Raw genomic sequence first — 16,620 nt, forward strand, 5'->3', positions numbered from 1 at the left:
ATCTCAGTCTTTGGAGCCACAATTTCAAGTGCTCAATAACCACATGTGGCTAGTGGCCAACGTTCTGGAGAGCGCAGCCCTAGTCCGCGCGCCCTCCGGGTCCCCTGGGCGCCCGCAGCACCCAAGCCGTTGTGCAGCATCTGGTGGGCGCTCTGTAAGGTTTGATCAATGGAAGCAAAGAATGAATGCAGACTCGAGGTTAATGAATAGAGGTCTCGGACGCCAACAGGTGTGCTAACCCAGCACTCGCAAGAACCTGGCTCGATTCCACGAAGAAAGCAATCGGCCCTGCAGGCAGGAAGTCCGGCGCGGGTACAGGGACGCGCCTTCTACCGGCTGCCAGGCCCAGTGTCGCCGACGCTCCTCGCGGGTGAGCCAACCGGGCGGCGGCCGGAGCGCCAGGCGCAGGGGACGCGAACTTCGGTGGGAGGTGAGGCGGCCTCGCCAGGACGCGGGGCGGGCGCTGGGGCTGCCTTACCAGGTATCCGCCGAGTTGGGCGACGTGGAGGAGCCCCCTGCCTGACTCCGAGAGGGGGTCGATGGGCAGAACAAGGCGCCCCAGCGGGGCGTGTCCCCAACGCGGGTCTGCAGCGGGGTGGCCCCGGGTGGCAGCCTTGGCGGGGAGCCGGGAGCGAGCTGGGCTGGGGTACGAGAAATGGGGGGAGAACCATTCGGGGGCGGGAATCGGGGGGTGGGGGGATCGAGACAGTGGCTCCAGCTCCAGGCAGCCGCGCGCGGACCTCCGCGGTAGGAAAGTTTCCCAGGTGTGCGCGCCAGCTGCCGCCTCGGGCAGCCCTCCCCTGCGGCTGAAGGAAGGAAAGGATAATCGCATCCAGTTATCTGGCGCTCACTCAACCTTGCCGGACCGGAGAGCTTCTCTCCGCGCCGCGATGGGGGTCGGAGAGCGGGCTACGGAATCACACCGTTTAAGCGCTGTGCGCCTTTAGTTAAATTACTTACCCTCTCTGAGCGCCAGTTTCTACCTCTGTAAAAAAAGAGGTTAAAAATAGGACGTCCCTCCTAGGGTTTCTGTGAGCCTTTTTTGTGCTGGGAACCCAAGAAGTGCTTCCTAAATGTTAGACTTGGTTATTTCCCCTTGGGATAATCTCGTGAGATAGGATCTCCTGGTCCCATTTTCCCATGAGGAGATTCGGGCTCAGACAGATTCAGTAACTTGCCCACAGCAATTAGATGGAAATAGCTGGATGTGAAACCAGGAAGTCGAACTCCAGAGACTGGACTTTAACGTCTAATCCAGGTTCCGCTACTTCCTAGAAGGATGAAGAGAGGGTGGGGATAAACTGCTTCTGAGACCCCTTCTCCCTATCTGGGAAATGGGTATAATATTGCTAGTACCTAACCTATGGGGTTATTGTGAGGATTAACTGAGCTAACATGTAAGTGCCTCCCTGCTAAAGTGTGCATGCCACAAGTGTAGGATTTTTTTCCCCGTTTTTTTTTTAAAGGATTTTTATCATCCTTATTTTGCTTTTCTAAAGTCTAAGTTTGTTTTTTTTTATTTTTATTCATTTATTTATTTATTTATTTATTTTTGGCTGTGTTGGGTCTTCGTTTCTGTGCGAGGGCTTTCTCTAGATGTGGCGAGCGGGGGCCACTCTTCATCGCGGTGCGCGGGCCTCTCACTGTCGCGGCCTCTCTTGTTGCGGAGCACAGGCTCCAGACGCGCAGGCTCAGTTGGTGTGGCTCACGGGCCCAGTTGCTCCGCGGCATGGGGGATCTTCCCAGACCAGGGCTCAAACCAGTGTCCCTTGCATTGGGAGGCAGACTCTCAACCACTGCGCCACCAGGGAAGCCCCATTTCCCCCTCGTTTTGTTTGCAGATACACCCCTAGTGCCTGGCACATAGTAGACGCTAAATAAATATTTGTCAAATGAGTAAGGAACACATATTACTTTTTATCCTTTACAACAATCCTTGCTACTCCCATACTACTGATGAGGGGACTGAGCTTCAGAGAGGTTAGGTAACTTTGGGGGATGTCACACCGGGGGCTGGTAGAGGAGTCAATATTTGAACCCAGGTCTGTTTGATCATAAGGTCTGTGTAGTTCTGATGCCCGATCCAGGTTCCATCACTTTCCAATACGGGGAGTGTGGCAAGTTATTTAACTCTTCTGTGTCTCAGTTTCCTGATTCATAAAATAGGGACAATGACAGTACCTACCCCATATAGCTTTTGTCTGGATTAAATAAAGATAAAGCTCTCAGAGCAGTGCCTGACACTTCGCAGCTACTCAATAAACCTCGGCTACAGTAAATGCTATGTCTGCCCACTAGAGAGTGGAGGGGATGGCACAGCAGGCGTGTCTGATTAGGGAGAGGGCAAGTGGGGGAAGGGGGGAGGAGGTGACCAAGGAGCTTTCCTGCCTTCTGTGCAGTCCACAGAACCAGGCCCCTGTTTGCCCTCTGGAATATTCCTGAGAAGCCCCCATGCTCAGTGCAGAGGGAGGGTTGTCACTTGACATCCTGCTCTCCATCTAGTGTACAAGGAGGCTGTCTTGAGGACCTGCTACCTTTTTGTTATACAGAGGAGGCCCTGAGTCCTCTCTGCTTCAGTTGATTCCCCATTGCAGCAGATGGGCTTTTGGGAGGAGGATTTCAGGAAGCAAGAACAGTTATGTGGTGGTTATTCTAATTAGACCTGCATTCAAATATCATCTCGAAAGTAATACCCAGCTCTGGGACTTTGGCAAATCGCATTGCGAGCCTCAGTTCCCTCATCTGTGGAATGGGCACAATAATAGGGCCTCACAAGTGTTGTTAGAAGGATAATCTGAACTGTCTCGAAAGCATTTGGCACAGTGTCTTGGCACATGATGAATGGCAGCCCTTGTTCATATTATGGATGTGTGATGCTCTTTTCTATTCCTGGCCTTAGGATCTGTTGATGTGCAGGTAAAACTCTCCAAGGAGGATTAAGTAAAGTGTCCTTTCCTCAAACCCCTTCTCATGTAGAGAGTCTCATTCTGGGATCTCCACCTGTCAAAATCCTTGAAGAGTTTTTGTATTCTGATAGGGCAAGTGCTACCCGTAAGTGTTCCAGGGCAGTTTCTGGGGACAGTAAAGCTGGCATATGATGGGAAGAGCACCGTGCTCTCTGCTTGGGGAACTCCATCCTTTGATGTGTGCACCTGGTGGCGGTAGGGATCCTAGCCTTTCGATATAATGAGTCGTTAACATTTGTCCTGCTTGTTCTGTGCCAGGCATTGTGTTAAGCCCCAGCTCTGGTCATCTATGGAACCTGGGCTCCAAAGCCAGATTGCCTGGGTTCCAGTCCTACCTCTGCCACTTCCTAGCTCTGCGAACTTGGGCCAAGTTACTTGACCTCTCTGTACTTCAAATGATTCATCTGTAAAATGGGATGATTGTAATATACGTAACTCACAGGGCTGCCATGAGGATTAAATACAATCAACACATATATGATGATAAGAACAATATAATAATAAAAATTAGTTACTTATATAGTTATAATTATCTCCATTTTATAGCCAAGGAAACTGAGGGAGATTAATAAACAGCCCGATGACACAGAGCTATCCTTTCTTCTCAAAACTGTCCATTTATTTCCATTTCCACTGCCATCATCTTAATTCATGCCTCCCTCTTGCCATGTCCAATTCCCTCATCTGCCCCTTTCTGGAATCCCTGCTTCCTGTGGCTGGGGTCCCAGTATCTGCTCCTTCCAGAAGGTTCTCCCTCTCTCTCTCTCTCACAAAACTCTAGGTGTTTCCTAGAGGCTTTGGAAATAGTTCTTTTTCTTTTACTCTTCCTGTCATTTTATCTGATAACAAATGTAATACATAACAAAAAATACATAATTTTTAAAATTTGTGCCTCCTAAAAATATTTGCATAGGAGGTGAGAAACTCTCTGTGATTTCATCCCCTAGTGATAATCATTGTTTAGAGTTTCATGTATGTTTCTTTAGGTTTCTCTCCCTCCCACTGCATATGCTAAATTCATATAGGTCACTTTTACTGGTCTTAAAAAAAAAATGGGATCGTACCTTACAAACTGTGTGCAATTCACAGCAGAAAATTTTCAAATTTTAATATATTTTTTGAGTGTTGTACTTCCACATGGTATAAAATCCAAAAGACATCGAAGCAAATATTGAAAAATCTCTCCCTCCATATCTATCCCCAGCCACCCAGTTCCTCACTCCGGAAGCAACCACGAGTGCCAATTTACAGTCTGCTTGCAGACAAAGCAGGAAACATATAATTACATTTTATAGGGCAGAATATATGTGTTATAAACCACAAGACGTAAAAATATGGTAGCGTTTCTAGAAGTGGGGAAACTGAGGAGGAGAAGAGTTTATTAGGGGAAGATGATGAGGCACTCCTCTGCTTGTCTCACGCAGAGGGGAATTGGGAGATGCCACCCCCAGTCCATGCGGCATCACAGCCTTCACAGCAGCGTCTCTCAACCAGGGCAAGTTTTACCTCCCGGGGACATTTACTCATTCTCAGCTTGCGGGGGTAGTGATGAGGAGTGTCCTACTGGCATTCACTGAACAGAAGTCAGGGAAGCTGCTAAACATCCTACAATACCCAGGAAAGACGCCACGACAGAGAATGATCTGACCCAAATGTCCATAGTGCTGGGACTGAGACACCCTGACTTATACTTACAAAAGAATTACTCATCTGTCCTTTTGCCTTGGACTCCAATTTGGCTCAGCTCCCTACTGCCTGGCAGGCAGGACCCCTGAGTCACATGCTGCCAGGTACTGTCATCTCGCCCCAGGAGTGACATCTTCCTGGGGATCACCACCTATCTCCTCTCTTTTTCCTTGATCAGACAATCTGTAAAGCAAGTCTCTGTCTAAACAGGAGAAAAGGGACTTCCCTGGTGGCACAGTGGTTAAGGATCCGCCTGCCAATGCAGGGGACGCGGATTCGATCCCTGCTCCGGGAAGATCCCACATGCCGCGGAGCAACTAAGCCCCGTGCGCCACAACTACTGAGCCTGCGCTCTAGAGCCCTCGCGCCGCAACCACTGAGCCCACGTGCTGCAACTACTGAAGCCCGCAGGCCTAGAGCTCGTGCTCCGCAACAAAGAGTAGGCCCTGCTCACCACAACTAGAGAAAGCCCGTGTGCAGCAACGGAGACCCAACGCAGCCAAAAATTTTTAAAAAATAAAATAAACAGGAGAATATTTTCCTTGCCTTTGGAGAGCCACTATTTTGTATTTATTGGGGGGCCGTTAATAACACATCAAATGTTGGGACCAGTAACTATGGTCCCCCAATTCTTCTTGTGAATTATAGAATAGGACTTTTTTTTCTTTTAAATGCTATCCACCCAGAGTCAGATGCCATAGGAAACTTGTTTGTTTTCGGCATTTGTAAAAATTCCAGCCCTGGATCATCTACTTCTGTCTTTCTTTCCATATGAATACTCTCGCTCCTAGACATGACCTTCTCCTGGAGGATTAGCATTCCTGTGGCTAGGGTTTCTCTCTGGGAACTTTTGGGAACCTTAGGTAGCTGTTAATAACCTGACCATTAAAATGGTCCAAGCTTTCTCAGAGGTTAACCCATTTAGGTCTAACCAGCACTTTTCAGGAGGTCGAGTATATTGTCCCCATTTTGCAGGTAAGACGGGGGAAATTGAGGTTCAGAGGGATAGACTTGGTTCAGGGGTGTAGAGTCATAAAGTGCCGGAGTCAGGATTTGATTCAAGTCAGCCTTGAGTGTGGGCTGGTTCCACACTATCCTTTGTCCCGGCAAGACAGGCCATCATAATTATGAAGTTAAACCTGTAAAGTCTGAATATTGCCCCAGGGGCTGAATCTGCAGGACAAAGTGGCCAGTGCCTGAGGGCGTCTAGTGGAGCATTCCATTCCAGAATGGCTTTGTTGTAAAAATGAAAAGCTAAGCTTTCTGGGGTGGGGGAAAAACCCAACCTTACTAACTTCCTTATGGTGTCCAAGAAGTAAAATAACCTTTAGTAAGAACTTTGATCTTTTTATTACACTAATGCTGAAAGAACATTGATGAGAGGGTGGGGCTGAGGTTCAGGAAGAAATAAATACCCAATGTGGGCCCTGAGTTAGGGCTTTTTTTCCCCCTCAAACCCAGCACACAGAGGCCATGGTGCAGCCATGAAGTTGTGCGTCAAGGACTGATCTGCATTTAATGGGTGAGACCCAGTTATTCATTGGCCGACAAGGGGAGAGATGATAACCAGGGTGGCATAAAACTGCCACTGAGCTGATAAACGTCCCCTCCCTGGGAGCCCAGAGGCATGACCAAGAGAGCAAGCAGGGCTGTGTTTAAGGCAGAAAAAGATGGGCCTTATGGCTTAGTAAGAAAAGAGGACCCACTGTCTCTGCAGAGTGGAGAGGAAATGCCGGCATATTCCTACAGGATGGGGAGCAGGTAAGAGAGGACGCTTTGAAGGAGGGTTGGGGGGTGGTCACACAGATGATGGGGAACCCTTGGGAATGAGTCATGGGAGGAGGCCGAAACTGGGGCTGTCCTGTTGCTTAGCACCAGATGCTATGTACAGAATAAATGCACAATAAATATTTGTTAGAGGAAAGAATGACTATGGGGAAGTGGGAGGCAAATGAGTGTGTTGGCTATAAGAGAAGGCTCTAGAGCTGTCTGCCTGAGCTGGAATCTGGGCTTCCCAGGTCCTCACCGTGAGACTCTGGGTGAGTTGGACCTTTCTGGCTTCAGATTGCTTGTCTGTAGAATGAGTAGTGTGCTAAGAGCTCCCACACCCACGAGAGGTTATCAGGGGTAATCAGAAAATATGGTGCACTGTCAGTACTCAATAAATGTTACCTCTTTCTCCTCTTCCTTCTCATCCTTCTCTTCTTCCTCTGACAGCCATGATGGTGACGATGATGGTGACGATGGTGATTAAAGTTCAGGCAGGGAGGGAAGAGTTTGAATTCCATTCTGTCTAACTGTGTGACCTAGGGCAAATTACTTAACCTCTCTGGGCCTCAATGTAATCATCATAAAGTAGGGATAATAATACATCTCCATAAATTTGCTTGAGGATTCAATTCCTAATGCATGTGAAGGGTATAGCAGTGGTGCCTGGTGCTCAGTTAAGCTCTCAACAAATGGTGCTGTCTTTATGCTTATCATTAGCTACTGTTGTTGTTTGACTAGATTCCTTCCGCACTGAAAAGGGGAAAAGGAACTCCGGTGGAGCTGGATGTCACGCAGTGGGGTTTAGAGTCCTATTTTGCCAAGAAGAGTCCTCTCCTCAGAGGCTGGGTGAGGTAATCACATGATGTATCACGTTTGACAAGAGCTCCTGGAATTCAGTAAGGGGAGATTGGACTATATTACTGCTTAGGTTATTTCCAGCAGCCTAAGGTTCAGTGTTCCCAGAGATAAACCCATGCTGAGGAAATGCTAATCATTAGGCAGGGTCATTTCTAGGAAAGACACTCTATTCGTAGGGAAAGGAATAAGAGACTGGGTAAGATTTCTGGATTTTTACAAGCCCAAACAAACAAGTTCCGCTTTCTATGGCATTTGAATCTGGGGGAGTGGCATTTAATAAAAGAGAAGAAAGTCCTATTTCTATAATTCATAGGAAGAACTGGGGACCATAGTTACTGCTACCAGCATTTCCTGTATTTGCATCCCCAATAAATACAAAATAGTGGCTTTCCAAAAGACAGGCAGAATTTTCTCCTATGGTAGAGACTTGACTTATAAGTTGTCTGATCAGAGGAAAGGCCTTAAAATGAGAGGAGAGGGACTTCCCTGGTGACGCAGTGGTTGGTAATCCGCCTGCCAATGCAGGGGCCACGGGTTCGATCCCTGGTCCGGGAGGATCCCACATACCGCAGCACAGCTAAGCCCCTTGCCACAACTGCTGAGCCTGCGCTCTAGAGCCTATGAGCCACAACTACTGAAGCCCACGCGCCTAGAGCCCGTGCTCCGCAACAAGAAAAGCCACCGCAATGAGAAGCTCGTGCACCGCAACGAAGAGTAGCCCCCGGTGCTGCAACTAGAGAAAAACCCGCGCACAGCAAAGAAAAACCCAACGCAGCCAAAAATAAATAAAAATAAATAAATTTATATTAAAAAAAATGAGAGGAGAGAGGCGGTGATCTCCTGGAAGATGGCTTTCTTTGCCCCCAGAACTGTCACTCCTGGGGTGAGATGATGGTACCTGGCAGCATGTGACTCAGGGAACACCTAGATTTTGGGGTCCTGCCTGCCAGGCAGTATGGAGCTGAGCCAAACTGGAGCTAGAGGACAAGTTAGTAATCCCGACCTGTCTTTATTGAAAATGCTGATATTTGGTTCATCATGGATTTTTGCATTTTTACTTTAAAAAAGATTGCATTAAAATATTATTGATCTTGGGACTTCCCTGGTGGCACAGTGGTTAAGAATCCGCCTGCCAATGCAGGGGACACGGGTTGGAGCCCTGGTCCGGGAAGATCCCACCTGCCGCGCAACAACTAAGCCCGTGTGCCACAACTACTGAGCCTGCGCTCTAGAGCCCGCGAGCCCAAACGACTGAGCCCGTGTGCCACAACCACTGAAACCCACTTACCTAGAGCCCGTGCTCCACAACAAGAGAAGCCACCACAATGAGAAGCCCGCACACCGCAACGAAGAGTAGCCCCCGCTCGCCGCAACTAGAGAAAGCCCGCGCACAGCAACGAAGACCCAATGCAGCCAAAAATTTAAAAAAATAAATGTATATAAAAAAAATTATTGATCTTGATTACTAGGATTTTTGGCACCCCTGAAGTTTGCCTTCCGGGCCAGGACCCTACTCTTGGCCCTGCTGCAAATAGCACCGAATTTAGACACTTAATTTCGTACTTACCCACATGGGCAAAAAGATGACTGTATTCAAGATGTGAATGTTGGACGAGCAAGCTGAAAGAGAGAATTCTCTTCCCTGAGAGGAAGGAGCATTTATGATACTGTACTCCACTCCTTATTGGCTGTGTTTCCTGGCCAAGTTACTCAGCCTCTCTGTGCTTTCATGTCCTTCTCTGTAGAATAAGGATAATAATAACACCTATTACTAAGGCTATGATAGGGATTTAATAGGTTAACACCTGTCAAGTTCTCATAACAGCGTCTGGCATATATATATTTGTTGTTTTGTTATCATTGGTTTCAGTTTCTCTTTTCCTGTCTGCAAATCTGGAATAATAATACTTAGATTGTGTTATATAATGTTTGTTTGAATAGGCATTGTAATAGGACTGTTATATTATAAGGCTCTGAATTAGTCTGATGAAGAACTAAGCTTCTAGTCCCAAAGGTCGATCCAGAAAGGGGGTTGTTTTTCTTCTAAACAAGGGAGGCTTGACACAGACCCAGAATCACAGAATGTGGATAAAGCTCAACCTGGCTTTACTGGCCCCTCCTGCCTTTCTGAGACCCAGTGGTAAAGAAAGAGGAGGATCCCCAGCCCTGGGGGTAGTGGGGGGCTCTAAGGTTTATCATTTTTCCCTGCTCTGGGCAGGATTCTGAGCACATTGACAGTGGGGAAGGGAAAGAGGAGGGATCTCCAGGAAGTGGGGTCCTTCCTTGGGTATCAGAGTCACCCACTCCTCCCAGCAGGTCTCAGCAGGTACAGGAGCTGTGATGTGCGCTTCGTGTTGGGTCCCTTTCTCCCAGAAAGGGGTCCTTGTTCTTCTGGGATGGGCTGGGGTGGTCCAGCCGGGCAGGAAGGCACAGAGCCACCAAGGCACAAGCAACCCTCACCTCTCCTCTCACCTCTCTGCCTGCTCCTTGCTGATCTGTTCCCTGGCTGATCCACAGTGATTCTCAAACCTTGGTGCACAGAAGAATCACCTGGGAAACCCGATAAAAAGGCAGATTCCCAGGTCCCACCCCAGACGCACTGAATCAAAACTTCTGGGGTTGGGACCTGAGTTAGGGTGGTTTTCCTGGGACTGGCAGGTTCCCAGGACATGGAACTTCCAGTGCTAAAGCTGAGAACATTCTGGGCAAACTGGGACAAGTTGGTCACCTGACAATCCACGGGTCCCCCATCTCCCTTAAGCTCCTGGGTAACTCTCCTGGACACCCAGCTTGATGCTCCCCGATACACACAGATCAGCGATGCTTTAAACGTTGGAGTTCCTTTACGCTCTATGCTTCACTCTCTTTTTCTTCCCTAGACTTGCACTGGTAGCCCTATAGCCACTTATGGTGATTTACATTAAAGTTAATGAAAACTAAATAAAATTAAAAATTCAGTTCTTCAGTTGCACTAGCCACATTTTAAGTGCTCGATAGATACATGTGGCTAGTGGTGGCTATATTTGACAGTACAGTATAGAACAATTCCATCATCATAAAAAGTTCTACCTCATTTTAATGTGCTTCACACATACTGCGTTTCTTACGAATTGAAGGTTTATGGCAACCCTGTGTCGAGCAAGTCTATAGGTGCCATTTTTCCAATAGCGTTTGCTCACTTTGTGTCTCTGTGTCATATTTTGGTAATTCTTGCAATATTTAAAACTTTTTCATTGTTATTTTGTTATGGTGATCTGTGATCAGTGATCTTTGATGTTACTATTGCAAAAAGATTGAGACTTGCTGGAGGCTCAGATAATGGTTAGCATTTTTAGCAATAAAGTATTTTTAAATTAAGGTATGTACATTTTTTTTTTTTAGACATAGTACTATTGCACACTTAATAGACTACAGTATTGTAAACATAACTTTTATATGCACTGGGAAACCAAAAAATTCACATGACTTACTTTATTGTGATATTCACTTGACTTACTTTATTGTGATATTCACTTGGTTGCAGTGGTCTGGAACCAAACTCACAGTATCGCCAATGTCTGCCTGTATTGGACGGCATTGCCCTAGATGATCTCCTCAAGGTCAGGGTTTCTCAACCTGGAAACTCCTGACATTTTGCGTCAGAGAATTCTCTGTTGTGAGGGGCTATCCTGTACACTGTAGGATTTTTTTTTTTATTGGAGTATAATTGCTTTACAAAGTTGTGTTAGTTTCTGCTGTACAGTGAAGTGAATCAGCTATATGTATACATATATCCCCTCCCTACTGGACCTCCCTCCCCCCCATCCCACCCATCTAGGTCGTCACAGAGCACCGAGCTGAGCTCCCTGTGCTATACAGCAGGTTCCCACTAGCTATCTATTTTACACTTGGTAGTGTATTTATGTCAAACCTATTCTCCCAGTTCATCCCACCCTCCTCTCCCCCTACTGTGTCCACACGTCCGTCCTCTACATCTGCCTTTCTATTCCTGTCCTGCAAATAGGTCCATCTGTACCATTTTTCTAGATCCCACATATATGCGTTAATACACGATAGTTGTTTTTCTCTTTCTGACTTACTTCACTCTGTATGACAGTCTCTAGGTCCATACAAGTCTCTACAAATGACCCGATTTCATTCCTTTTTATGGCTGAGTAGTATTCCATTGTATGTATGTACCACATCTTCTTTATCCATTTGTCTGTCAGTGGACAGTTAAGTTGTTTTCACGTCCTGGCTATTGTAAATAGTACTGCAATGAACATTGAGGTACATGTGTCTTTTTGAATTATGGTTTTCTCAGGATATATGCCCAGTAGTGGGATTGCTGGGTCATATGGTAGTTCTATTTCTAGTTTTTTAAGGAACCTCCATACTGTTCTCCACAGTGGCTGTATCAATTTACATTCCCACCAACAGTGCAAGAGGGTTCCCTTTTCTCTGCACCCTCTTCAGCATTTATTGTCTGTAGATTTTTTTTTTTTTAATAAATATTTTTATTTATTTATTTATTTATGTCTGTGTTGGGTCTTTGTTTCTGTGCGAGGGCTTTCTCCAGTTGTGGCAAGCGGGGGCCACTCTTCATCGCGGTGCGCGGGCCTCTCACTATCGCGGCCTATCTTGTTGCGGAGCACAGGCTCCAGACGCGCAGGCTCAGCAATTGTGGCCCACGGGCCCAGTTGCTCCGCGGCATGTGGGATCTTCCCAGACCAGGGCCCGAACCCGTGACCCCTGCATTGGCAGGCAGACTCTCAACCACTGCGCCACCAGGGAAGCCCTGTAGATTTTTTGATGATGGCCATCCTGACTGGTGTGAGGTGATACCTCATTGCAGTTTTGATTCGCATTTCTCTAATAATTAGTGATGTTGGGCAGCTTTTCATGTGCCTCTGGGCCATGTGTATGCACTACAGGATGTTTACCAGCATCTCTGGCCTGTACCTAATAGATGCCAATATCGCACCCCTCGCCCCAAGTTTGACAACCGAAAATGCCTCCAGACTTCATGAAATGTGCTATGGGAGGGCAAAATTGCTGTGACTGATGATTCCTGCCCTAGACTCTGGCTTCCACCAATCTCTTTCTAAAGTAGAATAAAAGGCACTCACATCCTGCACTTCAAACAGAACATTGTCACCTGAATGCAGACGCTATCTGGCAATTCAGTTGCATCAGCCAGCTTCACACCTAAGGCCTGTGGGTGTCATCTGTTTTGGGGGCAATCTTATATACAAGAAAGTCTTGATATAAAGTGTCATTCGTGTGAGGAGGGGTTAGGGTTATGGTAAAGGTGAAACTGTTGGGAAGGGTTTAGTCCAGAGAATTCCCACCAAGAAAGGAGAGAAGTAAAAGAGGAGGTATCAGCTAGCGTAATGAGATTCGAAGGGCTTCAAAACATCCATATAGGGACTTCCCTGGTGGCGCAGTGGTTGAGAATCTGCCTGCCAATGTAGGGGACACGGGTTCGAGCCCTGGTCCGGGAAGATTCCACATGCCGCGGAACAACTAAGCCCGTGCGCCACAACTACAGAGCCTGCACTCTAGAGCCCATGTGCCACAATTACTGAAGCCCGCGCACCTAGAGTCTGTGCTCTGCAACAAGAGAAGCCACTGCAGTGAGAAGCCCACGCACCGCAACAAAGAGTAACTCACCGCTCACTGTAACTAGAGAAAGCCCGCGCGCAGCAACAAAGCCCCAATGCAGCCAAAAATAAACAAATAAATAAATAAATTTATGAAAAGAAAATATATAAAATCATCCCACTCTTTTTCTTGAAATTTCCTCATGGAGATTAATTGGTGACATTTGCCAAATCTATCAACCCAAGTTTCCCAAGTCTTATTTTAAAAATATATTAGAACTCTTCTTCATTTGGTGTTATAAGAGGCATCGGCTACCTCATTGCTAAATGCAGCCCATTAGACCATTCTTTGGATAGATTTTTGCCGTGTCAAGGTGATGCCCTTCGTAAGGTTAAAATTCAAGTTTATTTTCTAGTCTTTGACACTTTCTCATGTGCTTAACAAGCTAAAAATCTTATATTCTTTTGGCATTCATAAAATATAACGATCGTTCCTCGGGAATTAAGTGTCTTGAAAATTTAGTAAATTCCTTGTTGAAGGGAAAACATGAAAAAAGACAAAATGTACCCGTTTTGTTGTATTTATATTTCCTCTTCTATTCATAGCAAACCAGACCTTATTTTCTGAGGGATCCAATGTGTGGCATTGAATGTGCCTGAGTCAAAGGCAGAAACGGTCTCTGAGAAGCCTCATGGGACGGACGCACACTAACAGATATTTAGTTCTGGGAAGATGTTGTTAAATGGGTGATTGAAGGTTTTGCCCTCACATGCTTTAAAGAGACTGATTTCCTTGTCTTTATTTCCTTGTCCTGAGCTTTCCCCAGAAAAAGGATTCTAAAGCATTTGTTTACAGCGGTTTTGATGATGACAGCCAAAGTAATCGTTAAGCTAACGTGACCAGCCCAGAAAGAACAAATAGGCAATTGTGAGCAAAGAAAATCTACGTCTCTGCTGAAACGTGGATGTGTGTAAGTGCATGGCCTGATGCCTGGGCAACGGCTCCCAGACGTGTGGTGGCCTTCGTTCTTTGTGTGGGAATTGCCTTTCCAAGATCAGGTGCCTGAAAGGAATCAAAGCTTCTAGCACTGCAATTATGAGGGCTTGGCTCAAATGAGATGCCTGGGAATGAGCGCTGTCTTCTTTCTAAATTCCTTTTCCTTCCCTTTTAGGAATTCTTAGAATTACAACTGGTATTTCGTGCGTGTGTTGGGGGGACGGAGAGAGTATGTAATTATATTATTGTATAATGTCCATTGTTTCCCCAAATTTAGTCATTTGCATTCCACCTTCATAATTGTTGCCCCTTTTCTTACCGTGAATACTATTATTTATCTGTTCTTTTTAACCTAATAGATTTATTTTAAAAGGAAACATTATTGTAAATGGAAAACTTCTATCACTTTCTTATAGATATAGGTGACTATATATTTATAGACATATATACATACAGGGAAAACCAAACCATGTTATTAAATTCTAACTAGATTATGAAAGAAGCCAGTCTCAAAGGGCTACATTCTGTGTGATTCCATTTATATGACATTTGGAAAAAGGCAAAACTAAAGGGATGGAGAACAGATCCTTGTTGGCCTAAGGATGGGAGGAGGGGGTGATTACAGGGAGTGGCACAAGGGAGTTTTGGGGGTGATGGAACTGTCTGTATCCTGATTGCGGTGGTGGTTATGCAAGTGTTCAAATTCATAGAACTATGTACTCCAAATATTTTACTGTATGTTAATTTCAAAATGAAATTGTGAAATTCTGGTCATAAGTTGGGGCCTCGTGAAGGTTCTGAGCTTGGAGCGTTGCTCTCTCCTGGTTGAAAAAGAGACTGTGGCCAATTCAGAGAGGTGTTGAAGAACTATTAGCGCTAATTGAGATGAGATGGTTGTTAACTTGAATCACTGAACAGGAAATAAAAAGGAAGGAACTATCGCTGGGAGATTTCTTGTTATTTTCCACGAGGGAATTTATCTTTTCAAGAATCCCTGCGCTGGGACTTCCTTGGCGGTCCAGTGGTTAAGACTCCTCGCTTCCACTGCAGGGGGTGCTGGTTCCATCCCTGATGGGGAACTAAGATCCCACGTGCTGTGCAACACAGGCACCGCCCCTCCCCCCCCGCAAAAAATGCCTGCGCAGATCTGAAACCGTCAATTTCTAAATGAGATGTGTTTGTGCCCAAAATGATGGAGCTAGGCATAAGAAGTGCTGCTCCGAGTGAAAGCTCCCCAACTCCCCACTCCCCCCCAGGGTGGCCCAGCGGATCACAGTTAGATTTGTTTCCCCTCCCACTGGCTGAGGGTAGCTGCCACGAAGATGGGCTCCAGGCAGCGCGTGATGAACAAGAACTTTGTGAGACAACATTCATTCATTCATTCAACAAATATTGAGTATCTCCTCTGTGCCAGGCATGGTACTAGACACTGGGGATATAGTGAGCAAAACAGAACAACTCCTGCCCTCACAGAACTTTCAGTCTAGTGGAAGACACATTTTGAACAATAAGTGCATAAAATTAATATATAATTACAAATTGGTAAGTCCTGTGGGAAAAGGGGCAGGATACTATGAGAGAGACTCAAGGAGAACTATATGGATGGGGTGAAATAAAGGGGGCCTCTCTGTGAAAGCGGCATTTAAGCTGACACCTTAAGAATGAGGAGTTAGCCAGGCCAAGAGTGGAGGGAAAAGCATTCTAGGCAGAGGGAACAGCATGTACAAAGGTCATGACCCAGGATAGGCCAGCATGTTTAGTACAGGGCTAGGCAAACTTCGCTCCGCAGTTCAAATGCAACTCCTCCAACTGAGAATGGTTTTTATAGTTTTAAATTATAGAAAAAAATCAAAAGAAGAATAATAGTTCATGGCACATGAAACAATTCAGATTTTGGTGTCCATAAATTGGAACAACAATTTTGTGTTGTCTTGGGCTACTTTTGTGCCACAGTGGCAGAGTTGAGTAGTTGCTACAGAGACCATATGGCCTGCAAAGCTTAAAAAATTTACCATCTGGTTCTTCACAGAAGAAGGGTCAACCGGATTCAGAGAATGATGGACAAGGGGAGAGGCAGGCAGGGGCCAGTTCATGGAATACTTTTCAGACGGTTGGGGTGGAGGTGGGGGAATTATTGAGTCTTTTTTTTAAACTGTGCCCTGTGGTCTAGTTTTTCTGGAGCCCCTGGGAGGTGCATTCCTCTGGATAAACGAGGGAATCATCTTCGATTTCTTTTACCCCGCTAGGTTTTGCTTCTCCTTTGCTCCTTGGCCCTGGTAGAGGAGGTAGGTTGAGTGTATCACATTTGTCATTGCTCTTTGTCAAGTGCAGGTATGATTGGAAGTGCATTTAGGGCTGTCGGTTTTTCAATTTCCTTTTATTGCTTTGATGAATATTATGTTGAACGTTTAATGATTTTATTGTGCTAGTTTTGAGGCTTTAAGTAAGTGGCACAGTTCAAAAATTCAATACACTTTTATTGTAGCTAATTTTGATTTGTTTTACAGCTTCTGTAGCTTACTTGGGGATTAGGAAGAAGAACATTCACACAGTCAGCTTATTCCAGCTTTTACTCTTCCCCTTGTCCCCAGACACAGTGCTTTAGTGTTTTACTCTTTTTAAAACCTGGTTTTCATTTTCAAATGACTGTGATTTGGAAAAATTCTGTCTCTTTTCTTTGTTTGTTTTTGTATTTACAATTCTTTTAAAAAATTGTGGTAAAATACATGACATTAAATTTACCATCTTAACCATTTTTAAG

General features: G+C 45.8%; 1 protein-coding gene across 1 annotated transcript in view; it reads left to right on the forward strand.

Moving 5' to 3' along the window:
* Positions 1-343: 343 nt before the first annotated feature.
* TMC5 (transmembrane channel like 5) overlaps positions 344-16,620 on the forward strand; it is a 66,004-nt gene continuing 49,727 nt past the window's right edge. Inside the window, exon 1 of the mRNA XM_059895777.1 lies at positions 344-430. The gene's annotated coding sequence lies outside the window, so the exon portion shown is untranslated. The remainder of the gene's footprint in view (positions 431-16,620) is intronic.

The sequence above is a fragment of the Balaenoptera ricei genome, chromosome 15 (genome assembly GCF_028023285.1).
Source record: "Balaenoptera ricei isolate mBalRic1 chromosome 15, mBalRic1.hap2, whole genome shotgun sequence".
Taxonomy (NCBI): Eukaryota; Metazoa; Chordata; class Mammalia; order Artiodactyla; family Balaenopteridae; genus Balaenoptera; species Balaenoptera ricei.